General features: G+C 47.0%; 1 protein-coding gene across 23 annotated transcripts in view; it reads right to left on the reverse strand.

The window, feature by feature from the left end:
• TSNARE1 (t-SNARE domain containing 1) overlaps positions 1-17,112 on the reverse strand; it is a 702,049-nt gene that overhangs the window by 624,602 nt on the left and 60,335 nt on the right. For 4 of the 23 annotated variants that reach the window (XM_065586316.1, XM_024102633.3, XM_065586311.1 and 1 more), the window contains one exon: positions 10,600-10,679. The exons of 15 other annotated variants lie outside the window; for them this stretch is intronic. The gene's annotated coding sequence lies outside the window, so the exon portion shown is untranslated. Of the gene's footprint in view, positions 1-10,599; positions 10,680-12,202; positions 12,424-17,112 lie in introns of those variants that run through there. 4 more of the 23 variants (XM_065586315.1, XM_065586307.1, XM_065586301.1 and 1 more) reach the window with 2 other exon arrangements.

Below are 17,112 nucleotides of genomic sequence, written 5' to 3' on the forward strand. Positions count from 1 at the left end.
CCACTGCCTACCATAGGTACTTATCTGGCCCCTGTAATACGATCATCTGAGCACCTCACAGTCTTTAATGTATTTATCCTCACAACACCCCTGTGTGGCAGGGCAGTGCTACTATCCCCGTTACAGTTGAAGAACTGGGGCACAAAGAGGCTAAGTGTCTTGCCCAAGGTCTCCCAGGAAGTCTGTGGCAAAGCAAGGACTTGAACCCAGATATGACGTTTCCCAGGGCTACCCAGGGTTATGAGGCACCTTGCTACCACCTGCCCTGACTGTGAAGAAGGCTTGTCTGTGCCTGCTGAATGTTAGCTCCCTGGTTCTACCAGCCACACAGTTTGAGCCTAGGGTCACAGAGCTAGATGAAGTAACTAGACAGCCCAGAGCCAGGTGGTTTGGAAGCATGTGGGATTCAATGGAGTAGTGACCATACAGTGTGGCGCCAGGCCAGGCTGTAAAACTGATCTCCAGGAAGAGACCACCACCACTGCATGCAATTGACCAAACTATGCCTACCCTTTCACCCTCTGCAACTCCAGCAGACATCATCAGAGCCGTGTGAACAACAGTCAGGGCACGTGCTGGCTCATGGCACTTAACTTCAACACACTCAATCTGCAGTTGTGAATCACTTGTTCAGAAACTAGTTACACCACCTACCCTTGCATTCCTCCCCTCGTTTCACTTTCACGCCCCAGCAGCTGGCTGGTATACAGGCCCTCTCTGGCACCTCCCTGTCCCCTGCTATGCTGACAAAATTTGCCTTCACAGTGCTGTTGGAGTCTTTAAAGCAGATGGTTCCAGGTAAGTTCACTGTCCACGTGGTTGAGAATTCGTCCAGGTTAGCTCATGGTATCATGCCCTCTACAACAAGCATGGGACTATCCCAGATACTTTCTGGCTCAGTGCACTCAGCTGCCCACACTCAGGACCTATATTTCTGGGGTGGGACTGGAGGTGTGAGTGGTGGTTCCACTATTGCCACAAACAGTTACCTCTTCCAGTTTGAGATCAAGGCACCCCCTTCACTATTGTAGCCGGACACCCATTCCATCAATCCACCCTGAGACGTTAAAGGGTTCACATAACTCAGGGGAGAATTTACCCTACTGCCAAAAGAGCCCCATCAATGGCTTGGTAAGACGTAACCACCTTTCGTCCTCAACCATCAATATGGCAGTGCCTAGCCACTCTCAGGTCAGCATGTTACCGATGACTGAGACGGACACAGCAGGCAGGGAGATAGCAGGAGTGCCCATAATAGGAGTTATAGGCCAAGGATAGCAGACTGTGCAATGCCACGGCTCTAAGGGAAGGGAGGAAAGAAGGGTATCTTCACTTCCACCACAGCATCTGCATAGACCTGATCAGAAGCAACATTCCAACCAGGTCATTCCTACCAGCCTCGGCTTCAGCGCAGTCAAGGGGCAGGTCTTCACTACCCGCCGGATCGGATGGCGGGTAGTCATCGATCCCCGATCACTCTGCCGTCGACTCCAGAACTCCACCACTGTTGAGAGGCGGAAGCGGAGTCGACGGGGGAGCGGCGGCAGTCGACCCCGCGCCGTGAGGATGCAAGATAAGTCGATCTAAGCTACGTCGACTTCAGCTACGCTATTCTCGTAGCTGAAGTTGCGTACCTTAGATCGATTCCCTCCCCCCCCCCCCAGTGTAGACCAGGGCAAGCATATCACACTAGGAGGATTCTAATCCATGCCAGGGATAAGCTCACTTGGAATCAGGTTGGATTGTCAGCTTGGTCAGGGGATCAAAACTCCACCTAGGGGGAGACAACGGCAGATGGACATCTAAATGTTCCAGCCCTATCTACCATGATAATATAAAAGCTGCATTGCCAGCCTTGAGTCTGGTACTGTGGTACAGTCCCATGTCATCAATATCTTACTGGATACGGGATATCTTATTGGAATCTATTCTTCAGTACTGATCCTTTTGCAGTATTTTTACTTGGGGTGCGTAAATACAACAATAAGGCACACATGATGTTGTCCTGTGTGACCAAAGATGACCCTGACGATTGTATTATGTCTTGTGAGTACGGATGTGGCTAAAGCAGCTAATGGGCGAGCGACAGTCCTTTCTGCATGAAGTGCACAGGTAGCTCGATGCCGAAGAAGAGATTCCAATCTGCGCCTGCTGAGTCCGCCGCTGTTTACGATCCAGCCCCTGTGCCTCAAGAACCATACAGTGATTAATCTCCAACTGGGTAACCCTATTGTTGACTACTGCTCAATGGTCAATCTGTTGCTGACGGCTCCCAGCTGCCAACGCCAATGTTGCACTGTTTCAAGTGATGCTTCAGTGGGTCCTTGAAGCGTTTCTTCTAGCCGCCACATATGCGGTTGCCCACTTCCAGTTCCCCACGCAGCAACTGCTTCGGCATTCTGGTGTCGGCCACCCTCAACACATGACCAGCCCAGCGTCACTGGGATGCGCTGAGCACGGCTTTGATCCCTGGGGCGTAACTACGTTCCAGAACCTCATTATTGGTAACTTTATCCTGCTATTTGATGCAGAGCATGGCACGCAGATGTAGTAAATTGAACTTATCTAGAAGCTTAATGGGATGCCTGTGTCAGGTCCAGGTCTCACACCCGTACAAGTTGGACCGCACAATGTATAGACTTTTAGATTGGTATGAAGCTTAATACCATGTTGCTGCCAACTCAGCCTGATAGTCTGCCAAACGATAAACTGGCTTTGTTGATACTACTTGTCAGCGCCTTGTCTATAGTATCATCATTTGACAATACACTGACAAGACAGCAGAAGGCTGTAACTGCACTTAGCTGTGTGTTGCTAATGGCGATTTTCAGTTTCGGGTAGGGTTTCCCTGGAACAGGTTGATACATGACCTTGCACTTTTTCAGATGGATTGTCAGCCTGTACCTTTCTGCAGACTCTGAGAATCTGTGCATAATCAGTTGTCTCTCTCCTACATACAACCAAGGCACAGTAGCCCTAGAAAGACAGAGCCTGAGCAACAAGTGTGGATGACAGAAAGAAGAAGTGGGAGGAGCCACTTATCTAAGACATGAAAACAGATAGATACATGAGTGGTTGTGTTCTCTGCCACAGGTTTTACCGAGACAGCAACAGATAGCTCTGACCACCGCAGGACCACAGAAATCAGAGGCAAGAAAGAACAGCTACATCATGCTGACTATCACACCCTGCCGGAAGCATTTGCTGTATGATGGGCTAATAGCGCCACGTGACACCCACTGGCATACCTCCTGCTCCCGCGGCTGCTTCCTCGACTCAGACTACCCCAAACACTAACACAACCAAGAGCAGTGTGCGTACGTATGCTCAGAAATGTAATGTACGGAGCGCTCGGCTCTGAATAATACAAAAGCGTGGCGTATTTCTGTTAGTGCCTTAATTGCTACGTGTCTGCGCCTTCTCTCACCTCTTCTGTCATTTACAAATTTCAATTCCATCTAAAGCTCCACTGACCCCTCTTAGGCTCTCCCTTCAGAATGCGATTGTAATTCAACATAATTAGGCAGGACAGAAAGCCAGGACCTTTTTACATTGTCAACTGTATTTCATTTGTTGGACATGATAAAGAGGCTCTAATTTAATACTCAGGCTGGTCAATGGTACATTACTGATTCCGTCAATTTCCCACTGGATGCTCCAGAGACTAAGGCTAGGTCTATACTACCCGCCTGAATCGGCGGGTAGAAATCGACCTCTTGGGGATCGATTTATCGCGTCCCGTTGGGACGCGACAATCGATCCCCGAATCGGTGCTCTTACTCCACCAGCGGAGGTGGTAGTAAGAGCCACCGACGGGAAGCCGCAGAAGTCGATTTTGCCGCCGTCCTCACAACGGGGTAAGTCGGCTGCGATACGCCGAATTCAGCTACGCTATTCACGTAGCTGAATTTGCGTATCTTAAATCGACTCCCCCGTGTAGTGTAGATGTACCCTAAGACAGTAGAATGTAAGGAGGAATTTCTCTCTGAACAGCAGGGATGGGCCCTGTAACACCACTCCTTTGGGAGGAAGATTCTCCAGACAGACGAGAAAAAGGGCACAAGAACTGGGGGCTTGTAAGGCTGGAGTGGGGGACGACCTGATAACAGTCTTCAAATATGTTATAAAGTGGACTGTGCTCAACAGTTCTCTATGTCCACTGAAGCCAGGGCAAGAAGCAACTGGCTTAACTCGCACCAAGGGAGATTCACGTTAGCTTTCAGGAAAAAGTTTTCCAATTACAAGGACAGTGAAGCACTAGAACAGGTGACTTAAGGAGGTCGTGGAATCCCCATCAGGAGGATTTTAAGAATGGGTGGCACACACCCCACCCAGGCCGGGATGGTCAATCCTGCCTCGGCACAGGGGCTGAGCTAGATGACCTCTTGCGACCCCTTCCAGCCCCGCATCTTCATGACTCTATGACCCAAATGGACTGATAGGATTCCAGAATGCCTAGCTGCGAGGGCCTGTTGCCTACAGAGCCTCAATGCCCAGGAAGAGGTTATGAACCAAACCTGCATGGAAGCTGGAACCTGGATTTCGTGTCGCATTCAGTGAGCTATAAGGAAGACCTGTGCCGTAAGCCCTGTGTGAGATTCTTACAGGCCTGACGCTCTGAGAAGGGCTCCAGGGACACACCTCTGCTCACGACTTAGTAAGGAGAGGGAAGGAAGCAAGCTCACCCATACGCCATTTTCACCCGGGGATAATCCAAATATCTTTTCCATTTATCCCCATGGAGTAGTACGCTGCCCCTCCGACTGCAAGCTATATAGAAAAGCACCTTTTCCCAAGACACAGGGAAGGCCTTTGGGTGTCCCGAATCCTCCTGCACAAAATGAACATCTGATTTTAAAGGGCTAACTTCAGCAGGCCAGTGTTAAATATTCACATCTAAGTATTATGGTAGAGGGGGCAGACACAGGCCCTATAGATTGTATGGGGAGACTGGAGGTGTCACAGGGTGACTAGCCCTTTGAGATGGGTCCGGCCCCACCTGTAACACATTTAGCTCACCACCCCAGATGGAGAAAATGAGCAATGTCTCAAGGTAAGCAGATAATGTGACTGAATGAAGCCTCCCGAGTGTAGATAAGAGTAGTCTGTAGAGAATTAAAGGGAGACTCCAAAGTAGGAGGCCTTGGGCATTGCTGCTTAACAGAGAACAGGGACAGACTCAAAGGTGCAGGAGAGCTGCAGGAACAGCTCTACACGGAGATTCTGCCTAGCTCCCAGGCAGAAAGCCAGGGGTGCGGCCTGCAGGGAGCAGGACCCCGGAAGGCTGGACTGTGGGCAGTAAGTCTTAGAACAGAAAGGCTCAGCCGGGACAGGACTGAGAGTACGTCTATACTTACCCGCTGGTCCGGCGGCAAGCAATCGATCGTCTGGGATCGATTTATCACGTCTTGTCTAGACGCGATAAATCGATCCCAGAAGTGCTCGCCGTCGACACCAGGAATCCTGCTCCGCGAGAGGAGTAGGCGGAGTCGACGGGGGAGCCTGCCTGCCGCGTGTGGACCCGCGGTAAGTACCTTTAAGTTCGAACGAAGGTACTTCGACTTCAGCTACGTTATTCACGTAGCTGAAGTTGCGTATCTTAGTTCGAACTGGGGGCTTAGTGGGGACCAGCCCTAAGAACCCATAACCAAAGGTTATGAGCCAGCTAGAAAGGCTGGGTGGGAGTTCTTGTGTTTCCCTGTGAACTTTGCTAGTAAAACCCCAACTCCAAGAAGGGGTGTTATTTGACACATGAAAGCCTATCTTGCAGCTGCTGGGGAGACCAAGAAGGGGAAACTGAGGCAGGGGCTAGCCCAAAAAGGATCCAAGCTCTCTGCATATTGTCACCATGACATTACGAACGGCCATGGCATGCAGTAGAGTGACAACCATGAAATCCCAGGTGACCACAGATGTGTTAGCATACATAAATCATTGTATACCTAGGATTTCCTGTGTTTATTTTTCCGAAAAGTCTTTATTTTGCACAAATTATACATGTTTCAAATGGTATATTTAGACTTGGTTGGTTGGTTTGTCTTTTAAATAGCAAACATTTTAGTTCAAGTTCTTCTCTCAGTATCCAGATTCAATTCAAACCAAGGTTTTTGTGCTCGAGACAGGAAAAGCTAAAAGCCACAGAAATGCATTGGGCAGCTCCCTCCATCTCTAGCTGGGTTATTTAAATTCTCAGAAACAGAGTTTAGGATATAACCCAACAGACATCTCCCTCCCCCGTCCCCCCCGGGCCTAAAATCTGAAATTTCAAACAGGTAAAACTGATCATTTTCAATGCTTAATGGAAAAAAAGAAAAAAGGCAATCTGCCGAGGGAAAAGAAATCTTAGGGGTATTTTTTTAAGTTTAAGCCTACAACCAGAAACCCTCATTATGCCTCTGCATTCTATGCTGGACATGCAATAGCCCTTACTTATGTGATCTGGTATATCTCAAAGTAAAAATTAATCACCTTTAATTATGTACATTATTCTGATTAAAAGAAAACAGCGAAGCTGTGAACTCCTGGTTACTCAAGACTTAGACATTTAATACAGTTCTCTTGTACCTATAACTAGGGCCCTATCTATTTCACGGCCGTGAAAAACGTTTCGTGAAATAAGCCCTTCCCCGTGAAATCTAACCTCCCCGTTGCTGCTGGGAGCTCCTAGCTTCAAGTCCCCACTGGACTGGGCAGGGACAGGACTTGTCCTTGCATGGCAGCTCTGGTGGGGAAGAGCGGGGAGATCAGACCCACTTCTGGGTACCTTTTGGGTTGGGAGCCCCACGGTTACAACACTGTGAAATCTCAGATGTAAACAGCTGAAAACATGAAATTGATCAATTTTAAAACCCTCTGGCCGTGAAATTCATCAAAATGGACCGTAAAATTAGTAGGGTCCTACCTATAACCTAACTGCCCTATGACTTCATTCCATATTTAGGTGGTAGCCTGCACTTTTAAGGTATCTTTCTACCAGAGAATCAAAGGTTGTTTTTGTTTTGTTTTTTTTAATGGCTGTGACTTAGTTCCAACTCCTAGAGAGAATTAGAGAAGCAGCCTGGCCTAGTAGATAGATTACTAGACTGGAACTCAGGAGACCTAGGTTCTATTCCCCACCCTGCCACTGCTCTGATAAATGACCTTGAGCAAGGCACTTCTTCCTGTGCCTTGGTTTCTCCATCTGTAAAATGTAATTATACTGACCTCCTTTGTGAAGTACTAGGGATGAAAAGCGCTATATAACAGGCAAGTATTATTATAAGCAGTGGTAACCCCAAAAGAATTGTATAGGCAAAACAATGCGGCATTCTAACTGAAAACAGGTAGAAATCCCCATCAGAACCATATAAGTCTTCATGATCGAAAAATAAACCCCAGCAGATTGTCGCTGGAATTATGTGAATCATCATGTTGTTATAGCAACTTCATCTCTGCATCAAATCTAAAAACCAAGCACAGTTCAAATAATATAAAAGCATTAGGTAAAAATGATATATAACGAGATAAAAATGGATGGGCTCAACCATAGAGCAAAACCCCCACATTTCTCTCGCCTCCTCACCCCCCTCTGAAAACATTTTCCTTTCTGTATTTAAATAAAGGTGGGGGGGGGGAACATAGAGCTTATGGTAAAGAAATTCGGTAGTTCACATCATCAAATTCTATTATGACACTACAATCAAGGTCCATTAAACCTTTGTAAATTAAAATTGGGGAAAATGAGTAAAGCCAAATGAAATTCTGAATATTTCCAGAACACCTTTCAATCACTGACCCAGTTGTCCCTGAGCATGACAGAATTTACCCACTGCCTGAACATTCACATCCAGTTCCTCACTCACTGTTTTGAACACTAATATACAGTGTCTCAAAGGCTGCAACATTTCCTCCTGATCTGTATAGAATGTCTTGAAAGCTAACGAGTTTACTGGTTTCACAGGTACAACACTACAACTTCAAGGAATCCAGTCTAAAAGCACAGCAGCACGGTTGCTTCCAAGTATAGCCTTTTTATAGCACAAACTGAACTCCACCTGAAAACTGATAAAAAATAAACATTCTTCAAGTATGTGTAATATTGTTTCCCTTAACTTATGCACTGTCTCACATTCTCTGCCTTAAATATGAATTCCAAAAATGATGAAGGGAAAGCATTTGTGGACAAAGGTTTTGTTATGTGACATGAATGTGTTTTCTGTTACTGTCTTCCTTTCAAGGAATTATACCGCTGGAAGACAGCACTGTCTGATTGCAGTTTACTCACTAGTGGTGATTGACAGACTTTCTGTAGTGAGTGTAAGGGTCTAAGCCATTCACTTCTGCAGGATGCAATCTTCCATTTAAACAAGTGAAACGGGCAGGTAGGAGGGGAGAAGTAGTAGTTGAAAAGTTGTCATTGTCTACACTGGGGGGGGGGGGGATCGATCCAAGATACGCAACTTCAGCTACGCGAATAGCGTAGCTGAAGTCGAAGTATCTTGGATCGAATTACCTGGGGTCCACACGGCGCGGGATCGACGGCCGCGGCTCCCCCGTCGACTGCGCTACTGCCACTCTCTCTGGTGGAGTTCCAGAGTCGACGGTGAGCGCGTTCGGGGATCGATATATCGCGTCTTAACGAGACGCGATATATCGATCCCGGATAAATCGATTGCTACCCGCCGATACGGCGGGTAATGAAGACGTACCCTAACTCTTATAGTTACAATGACAACTTTTCAAGCAAACTGCATCTATGAGAGCCAGTGTTATCTTCCTGAACCTGCAGGCAGAGACCCCCAGTGCTTCTGCTGCTGCTCAGAGCTGTCCCAAGCTACAACAGAGTGACTGTGGCTATTCAGGACTTTGCGGACAGCAGTGAAATGGACCAGAATCAGATCAGTTTAACTGTGCTGCTGATTGGCAGCAATGTGTGTAGCATTAGAAGCAGTGTGTGGAGCAAGTCACTAGGGACGAGGATCTACAAAACAGAGGTTGGGAAAGGAGTAGGGCAGAGGGGACACCTCCTTTGCAGCAGCCAGAAAGATGAAGGAAGGGTGGAGTACAGGAGACATACACCTGCACTGGAGCAGTCAGGAGGTGAAGGGGAGTGCTTCTCCTCTCTTTCAGTAAGGAGGAAGTGGGGCTCCAGATTTATACAGAACATAACATTTATCCCTTTGAATTAGAGCGCCTGGGTTTTTTTGTTTGTTTGTTTGTTTTTTATTATTATTATTTTATTTTATTTTTGTTTTTTTGGTGGGGAGTGGGAGCGAGCAAGGAAATAAGAATGGTGACACAAAAAATGTTTCACTGTGGATAGAAGGCTTCAATCCATGGATAAAATTTTCAAGTCCCAGATAAGCTATTTTTGTGATGTGGACTCCACAGTTCAGTTCACACAGGCCAACACCCATTACATGGCAACTTTTTGGTCACTATTAACTTTGGTTAGAAGGGAATGTGCCATCTAGAAGTGAAAAGATTTGACCCCCAAACCCAGCACCCTAAGAAAGCCAGTCTTCTGCCATCTCCATTCCAGTGAGGAATGATTACATTTGCTCTGATTACTTTTGGGAAGCATATATGGTTGTAAGATGAAGCAACAGCTCACCTATTAACGACTACCCTGCAACTCTAGTATGATCCCTTCCAGATTCCCAGAGCTGGGCCAGGAGGCACCTCAGAGCTTTTCAGAGCACAATGTGACAATTAATATAAGGCAAATTAAACACACCCAAAACATGATTTTAATACTCAGCTCTGATCCCAACAGGGGCAGCAGATTAATCAAGAAGAGGACAGTAAAATATTTTCACTAATTGACAATTAAAAATAAAGTGATAAAAAGTAACAGCCTGATGGTTATTCTCTCATAACCGAAGAGGATAGAGGCACCGCCCTCCCCAAATGGGAGGGGTTTTTTTAAATGCATTTCTTCATTAAAGTTTCCTCGTAGGCTGGTAGAATGAGTCACCTTTTCCCTGCTTCAATATGAAGGAAAAAGTGGGAGGGAAAGACTTGCACAGCTTTACAAACACCTGTTTTGCCCAGGCTGTTCCAAAGCAAAAGGCTTTTATCCCAGGGCGCCCCAGATAACGTGAAGCAGCCCCAAATTTCCAGGCCAGCACAGGGGCTCCCTAACCCTTCTTTCCCTTACTACAGAGGTGAAGAGCTCTCCCATGGCCTCAGAGCCTTGCTCTATCCTCAGACGCACAGCTGTACACCCAGCCCTCAGCATAACTCTGTCGAGCTGCTTTCCTCCGCAGAAGGAATATGGGGACGAAATTTGCTTCTCTCCCCACCCCACCCCCTGCAGCGCTTTGGTGACAGACTCACTGGCTCATGAATACAGATGGGACTTTCTGTGCTCCAATCAAATATAATGAAGCGAGATCACATAAGCCATTATTATCAACAGCGCGAGTCATGTCATCTCTCTTCCCCACACACGGCTTGCGGAGTCAGAGCAGCCTCTAACTCGGAGCGTGCTGCAGGGCTCCATGTGAGAAGCATGTGACTCTGGGGGCGGGGGAGAGCTCGCTCTTATTTCATAACTGGCTCTTCAAAGCTTTCCGGTCAGAAAAGGTCCCAGAGCCAAGCTGGCAGGCAGGTTCTCACTTGTTCGGCTTGTCACAGTTCGCCCCTTCGCGGCCGAGTCACTGGGGCGGTGAGGAGTTAGACAACGCTGCAGGTCGATTCTGTGGAGAGGAGAGGAAATAGTTCCATCTGGGAGACAAATGAGCAAGACAGACAATATGCTGTTGCCCTCAGCTTTCCAACACCTCCCCAGAGGCAGTAGTTTAAGGTCCTCTTTGCTTGTTTTATAAACTTGGAAGAACCAGGCAGCTCAGGAAATAACGGGACAGCACTGGACTCTTACAGAGGGATTTCTCTCCCAAGCCCCGCACAAACATTTCTTCAGCCCCAGCAGCCCTCCAAGGCAGGAAAGGAATATCATTCCCAACTAACAGATGGGAAAATCGAGACAAAGGTTAAAAGCAACTTGCCCAAGATCAAAAGAAGTTCACGTTAAACGTTTTCGCCCCCCTGCCCTTACCAGTAACAGACTGTCTGCAACCCCCCTCCATTACTGCACAGCCCAGGCTTCCACAAGCTGAAGGCAGAGTTGGGGGCAGAACTGGGGATGGGGGAGGAGCTGGGACTAGAGGCTGAGCTGATCTGGCGGCAGAGAGGGGATGAGGGCAGAGCCAGGCTGGGGGCAGCGCAGGGGTGGAGGGGAGCTGCGGCTGAGATCAGAACTGGTCTGAGGATGGGGGGAATGAGGGCAGAGCCGGACTGAGGCCGGAGTGGAGCTAAGGCTGCGGTCGGAGCTGGTCTGGGGGCGGAGAGGGAGTGAGGGCAAAGCTGGGCCTGGAGACGGAGCAATTCTTGGGGCCGAATATAGGGCACTCCCTTCCCATCCCCCATGGGGGCTGGCCCCGGCCCTGCCACGTGCCCCCTTGAACATTCCTTTGTGTGCCCCCCAGTGATAACCATTGTACTAGAGCATGCAGTCCCCTTCCCCAACCGCACATCCCTAATGGGAAGAGATAGCAGCCTTTTCACCTGTAGGTTGCCCATGTGATTCCAACTTATGTTGTAGGGGCTGAAATTCGCTGTCATCTGGTGTCTCTGTGATGACCTAGAGGAAACCGGTTGGTGACCCAAGTCTGGTAGCATCTGTGACGGGTTCAGTCACAGAGACCCCCTTGTGACTGTCACCTGATGTGCTGAAATTACCTCTGAGCCTGTTTTCTCTGCCAGTTTGGGACACCAGAACCCTGCCTTGTTGAGCCAGACATGCTAGCCTGCTGCAACACAGGCCCAGGGTCTGGGCTACACCCCCAAAGCTGCAGACTTTAACTAAAAACAGCTCAGCAAGTTACCTGTCTCCAGCACCCAAATGCCCAGCTCCCAATGGGATCCAAGCCCCAAATAAATCCGTTTTACCCTGTATGAAGCTTATACAGGGTAAATTCGTAAATTGTTCGCCCTCAATATCACTGATAGAGAATATGCACAGCTGTTTGCTCCCCCAGATATTAATCACGTACTCTGGGTTTATTAATAAACAAAAGTGATTTTATTAAATATAAAAAGTAGGATTTAAGTGGTTTCAAGTAACAACAGACAGAACAAAGTAAGTCACAAAGCAAAATAAAACAAAACACGCAAGTCTAAGCCTAATACATTAAGAAATTGATTACAGGTAATATCTCACCCTCAAAGATGTTCCAATAAGCTTCTTTCACAGACTAGACTCCTTCCTAGTCTAGGACCGATCCTTTCCCCAGTACAGTCTTTGTTAGATCCAGCAGACATCTTAGGTGGAAACCAGGGGCTCTCTCATGACTGGCAGCCTCCTTTGTCCTGCTCCACCCCCTTTTATAGCTTTGGCACAAGGCGGGAATCTTTTGTCTCTCTGGGTCCCCACCCGTCCTTCTAAATGGAAAAGTACCAGATTTAAGATGGATTTCATTATCAGGTGACATCATCACATGTCACTGTAAGACCCCTAGTCTCCATTCCCCATGGGCTGGCCCGCACATACACAGGGAGGTTTTCAAGTAACTAAGGCCATTTACAACTGATTGTTTCCGGAGCACCCTTAATGGCCTCCACTTAATATGTCTACATCAAAAATACAAATGTATATCTTATTCTCCTAACTCCAGATATACAAATAATACGTGCAAACATATAGGATGAACACACTTAGTAGATTACAAGCTTTCTAATAACACCATACAAGGGGTATTTAGCATAAAGCATATTCCAATTATGTCATGTTCATAAGCATACTTCCATAAAGCATATGGAGTGCAACGTCACAGCATCTACTAGAGAAGTGTCTTTGTTGGCAGACTCAGTATATAGGCATGGAGGATTAACTATCTTTTCTCCTGCCATCTCCATTCGGGTCAGGAATGAGGCACATATTAGCAGGGCAGTAAGTGGCTCTCACAATGCCCATGCTACATCGGTGCTCCTCCGGGATAGAAGTGATAGTGGTCTCCAGGGCCATCAAGCCATAAGCTCTGAATTCACTGGCGAGCAAGTGCCATCTTTCACAGCCAGGGGCAGCAGATAACATTGGAAACAAAAAAATGTGGCTTGGGACTTGGGTTGTGCTGCTCCTTGGCGGTATGGCTTACCAGCATCTCTTGTGTTCTCCATCATCTCTGCTTTTGCATATAAAGAACTAGGTCTCTAGCTATTATAGTTGTGAAGAAAACCTCACGCCAGTGAACCAAGTGTACCCAATGCAGAGATGTCTACCAGAGTCTGTGGCAAGCATTGAACAAACACCTCTGAGAGGGATGGGCTGCCCCCTGCATCTCAGGGAGGTGTTAACACAGTTGTCCAGTGCTGACAGTTAACGTTAACATTTACATTATTTATTTCCTCCTTTAACAAAGGGGGGGGGGGGGGAGGGTCAAGCCCAGCAAAGGCCACAGACACGTTAAAGCCCGACTGAAGGGAGTTAGCTCAAGGAACAAGCAGGTACAATCATACTCTGAATATCTGCACAATTTACTGAGAGAGGCGCCTCAGATGGGTGAAGCTTAATTTGTGGGCAGAGACTGGAAGAGTACCACCATAGTACCACTACTGTCCCCATCTCTACTCCCCCCATTCAACTTCTGGTTGGGTTAAAAAGCTTGTGATCCAGAGAACAAAATTTCTTTGTTAACCTGCTGCAGGGCAACTATTACTCAGGGTTGAAAGGTAGGAGTCCAGCCACCAGGTGCCAAAAGTCTTCCAGATCTGCCTAGGCAGGTGCAAAAAAGACGTTTACAAGGGACAGAGATTCCAAAAATAAACAAAGGACACTTCAAAAGGCAGAGTATGGTCCATCTGTGTGCCCAATCCCACTGAATCAGATACAGGTGAAGAGAAAGGACATTTTTATGGTTAAGGTACTGACTGGAACTCTGAAGATCTGGTTCATTTCTCACCTCTGCCACAGATTCCCTGCGTGACCTTGGACAAGTCATTTGACTGCTCTATGTCTCAGCTCCCCATCTGTAAAACAGGCATAACACTACTTCCCTTCTCCCCAGTTAAACTGTAAGTTCTTTTTGTCACTCCCAGTATGTTCAGTGCTTAGCATCACGGGGCCCTGGTCTCAGCTGGGCCCCCTAGGAGCTACTAGAATACAAAGAACAAGCTACATCCATCCTTGGTGTAACTCCACTGTTTCCCAGTGTTCCCAATGGTGTTACACCAGGGAAGAATTTGGTCCCCACCAATGGCGTTACACCAGGGAAGACTTTGGCCCTCTGCTTGTGTTTGGTTTCGAGATGGCGCAGCAGGGCTGCGAGGCGGGGGTTGTTTGCAAACTGCTGCATGTTCACATTTCGTGCCTCACGTGTCAGTAATTTCCCCTCTCACTTAGAAGGGCGCACTTCACTTTTCTAAAACGTAGTAATTTATTCTATAGGGAACAACAGTGCAAACAAGTTTGTGTGCAAAAGTGAGAAAAACAAGCTCATGCCACATAAAACAGTAATAAAAACAGGATCCTGGGGGCCTAATTCACTTACACCATGGATGTAACCAGAGCGCCAGCCCGCCAATCCAATAACACAGCTGAAACATGGGTGATCTGATTTGAGGTCAGTTGCCAGCAGCAGTACTGTATATTGTTTTTGAGTGGCCTCCTCAGCACCACACAAACACAGCCGTGATTTCTGAAAGAAGCAAACAGTTTGCCTTTGACTATATTTGAAAAGTCGTGGGAAGAGTTTGTAGAGCGGTAGCCCTACGAGAAGGCCGGAGACAAACAAATGCAAAGATGCTTGGAGCCTGGTCACCATCATCCCTTAAGTGTAACCTGCATCTCCAATGAAATAATCAAAAAGCCTTTTACCATGTGACAGTCCCTGCCCCAAAGAGCTCACAAAGGACAACAGATGGATACAGAAAGACCAATGGGGGGACAGCAAGGAAACAGTGAGACAATATTGATCAGAATATTGATCACAGCAGCCAGCAGCCCAACCGTTGTCAAGTTTTTTGGTAGGCATCCCGGAGAGTTTTAAGAAGGGAAGGAAGATAATGAGTTCGTTTTGTGGGTGTTTACAGGGAGCTCCTTTGAAGCACATGGGGCAGCAAGGGAGAAAATATAAAGGTCCTTGCTTGAAAATTTAAAATATGGGAAATAGAGGCTCACAAGACAGGCTGCTCAGAGGCGAGGATCGACAGCTCAACAGTGGATGAGAGATGGTAGGAAAGGTGAGGATTGACTGGGAAAAGCCTTGAAAGTGAAGACGAGCAGCAAAATAAACAAACAAATGGATCCTTTAAAAATACTAGGGAATAAGCAGACGCAAACACAGTAGGTAGTCCCATAAAAAGAGACCGATATAGCAGCTGGTGAGGATTTACATGATTTATACAGGGAAAGCTCTAAGACATGCAAAAAGAACAGGAGTACTTGTGGCACCTTAGAGACTAACAAATTTATTAGAGCATAAGCTTTCGTGGACTACAGCCCACTTCTTTTGTTGAAGAATTGCCACTTTGAGGTCTGTTATTGAGTGACCATAGAGACTGAAGTGTTCTCCTACTGGTTTTTGAATGTTCCGATTCCTGATGTCAGATTTTTCACTTCATGCAACCGAAGAAGTGGGCTGTAGTCCACGAAAGCTTATGCTCTAATAAATCTGTTAGTCTCTAAGGTGCCACAAGTACTCCTGTTCTTTTTGCGGATACAGACTAACACGGCTGCTACTCTGAAACCTCTAAGGGTACATCTACACTACAGGGGGGAGTCGATTTAAGATACGCAAATTCAGCTACGTGAATAGCGTAGCTGAATTCGACGTATCGCAGCCGACTTACCCCGCTGTGAGGACGGCGGCAAAATCGACTTCTGCGGCTTTCTGTCGGCGGCGCTTACTACCACCTCCGCTGGTGGAGTAAGAGCGCCGATTCGGGGATCGATTGTCGCGTCCCAACGGGACGCGATAAATCGATCCCCGAGAGGTCGATTTCTACCCGCCGATTCAGGCGGGTAGTATAGACCTAGCCTAAGACATGGGTATAACAATGAAGTAGCATCAAGGTGGGGAGGATGAAGTAGCTATTTTCATTTGGACACTGTGTGTTATAAATGTGAATTTATTAGGTTAATATTAAGGAGGACAAACATCTGTATAATCCAAATGATTATATTTTCTCAGTTTATGTATGTTAATAATGACAAAAATAAAATAATGGAACAAACAGCCATCAGATGATAACTTTCGATCCCTATCAAGATTTGCGCTGGTGCCCTAATGGTAGAAGGCTCCACACATCCACTACCAGCCATAGGCAACACTTTCCCTCTCCAGCTTTCTTAAGCCAGAGGGAGAGCGGAGTGGAAAGTGGAAACGCTGAGATGAGGAAGAATTCCAGGTCACCCTTCAGGGAATCTCCCCCATACCACCCAGAAAAAACATTTACAAATATGTTGCAGGACTTTTAGTCACGTCATGTTTAAAAAAGAGCCATTGTAGGAGACAAACAGACCGTAAAATATGCTGCCACTCAACTCATTCCCTATCTAATTACTCCAAGTGTCCCAGATACAGCACTCACTCATGGGATCCTTTCCAAAACTGGACAGTCTTTCAACTCCAAGCTGACAGCAGGAGGTGCTGCTTTCTGGAAATCGTGTACACAAAACAATTACAACGGAACCAATACACTGGAGAGTCAAATCCACTAGGGGACTTTTGTTTCTCAGCTCTTCAGGGTACCTGTCTGTCTTTGTTTCTATAGTGCCATGCTCGTCTGCCATGATTCATAAATGATGGACTGCAATAATTAACCCTTGTGCAAATAAAGTTTGCCTGTGGTTCTGTTCTACTCAGTGGGGTTCAGAGCAGTAGCTGGAACATTAGGTTTATAATGACTAGGAAACTGCAAAATCAATTCTCTTTAGTGCTGCTCTCTTTCAGGAAACTCCCCTGTTGCTATTTTCCTTCAACAAGGGAAAAAAGGGGGGGAAATACATGTATTAAGACACTGCTGTTCTACTAGTCTGGCAAGAGAAAAAAGGGAACTCTATCACTGCATCTTCTTATAGACCCAGAACCTGCGGCTACTGGGAGTTTGGCTGATCAGACTGGGAAGGAGAGG

The sequence above is a fragment of the Chrysemys picta genome, chromosome 2 (assembly GCF_011386835.1).
Source record: "Chrysemys picta bellii isolate R12L10 chromosome 2, ASM1138683v2, whole genome shotgun sequence".
In the NCBI taxonomy this organism is placed as follows: domain Eukaryota; kingdom Metazoa; phylum Chordata; order Testudines; family Emydidae; genus Chrysemys; species Chrysemys picta.